We start from the raw sequence: 1,312 nt of genomic DNA on the forward strand, positions 1-1,312 counted from the left end.
TGTTTTCCGGCTGGTGAGGAAGTCAAAATTTAGAAAACATCGGTTTAAAATTAGTGGGTAAGGATTTAAAAGGGACGTCAGGGGCAACTTTTTCAGACGTGTCCAGAATGAGCTGCCAGAGAAATTGGTGGAGACTGGTACAACTGTAACATTGAATGGCATCTGGATTGGATATATGAGTAACAAGGTTTAGAGGGATGTGGGCCAAATGTTGGCAAATGGGACCTATTAACTTAGGATAACTGTCCACCATGGTCATGTTGGAAAGAAGGGCCACTTTCCGTGTTGTATTGTTCAACGACTTGATGACTCTAGAACAATCGCAAAAACTTTGCAAATAATTCCGTCAAGACGATTTCAAGTTCCAAATCTTCGGTTAATCTTCCTCTCTTGTGCTCACAAGTTCATTACCTGATGTCAGAACTTACGGATTAGTTGCTGGATCCATTCCTGTAAATTGGTTCTGCATTCTTTCTAATTCCGATTTTTTTTTAAGAATATAGCCAGTGTTTATGGACTTAGCATCAATTTTTCCAATACCAAATTTCGATGAATATTAAAACACAACAGCATATCTAATTTGGCACCAGATGATGAGAAATTGAGTCAAAATCGATCAGACGCAGTGAGACAATGATCCTCTCTTCGTGTGGTGTACATCCGTGACTTTATAATTCGATGAAGAATCATTCCCACAACTTCAGCTGAGTCAGAATCTAGTTTGCGGTGAAAGCCTGTCAATCTGCTAAGGTAACGTACGTCTGGGTCTTTGCAAAGGATTTGGCGAAATCTTTGGGTCTTGACAATTTGGGTCTTCCAACAAATGAATTCAGTTGTTTTATAATTAAAATTCGCCCTCTTGCCACAGCTGTGATGGCCGAGAGGTTAAGGCGTTGGATTTGAAATCCAATGGGGTCTCCCTGCGCAGGTTCGAATCCTGTTCACAGCGTAGATTCTTTTAAAAGTCATTAATTCCTTTGCAGGATTTGGATTTCGTGGAGCTTGAGCTTTGCATTCAATCGAAAGTAAATTTTCAACTGTGAAGAATCCGAAGTAATTTCAAGACTGACCCAGTCATCTAATTGAATAAATTATATGTCGAGACACAAAAAGCCACCAACTTCCAACACGAATCAGTTTCAACACATTTGTCGAACTATCGTGAAATTTGGATGTTCGGGGGGTGGAATTCAGCAAAACAAGAAGCAATGCAATACATTTACCTGCAGGTGATGATTTTGTTTAAGGATCAGTTGAAAGTCAAGCTGAGAAAGTTCAACCTAATTAACAGCTGACTCTCAAGTCCAATCAT

At 39.6% G+C, this 1,312-nt stretch overlaps 1 non-coding gene across 1 annotated transcript; it reads left to right on the plus strand.

Moving 5' to 3' along the window:
- The first annotated feature begins 867 nt into the window (after positions 1-867).
- On the plus strand, positions 868-949 carry trnas-uga (transfer RNA serine (anticodon UGA)). The gene has a single exon. It is a non-coding gene; the product is annotated as a tRNA-Ser (tRNA).
- Positions 950-1,312: the final 363 nt, after the last annotated feature.

This window comes from Chiloscyllium plagiosum, unplaced genomic scaffold (assembly GCF_037043375.1).
Source record: "Chiloscyllium plagiosum isolate Xiang-an unplaced genomic scaffold, Cpla_swu_hap1 HiC_scaffold_29, whole genome shotgun sequence".
Lineage (NCBI taxonomy): Eukaryota > Metazoa > Chordata > Chondrichthyes > Orectolobiformes > Hemiscylliidae > Chiloscyllium > Chiloscyllium plagiosum.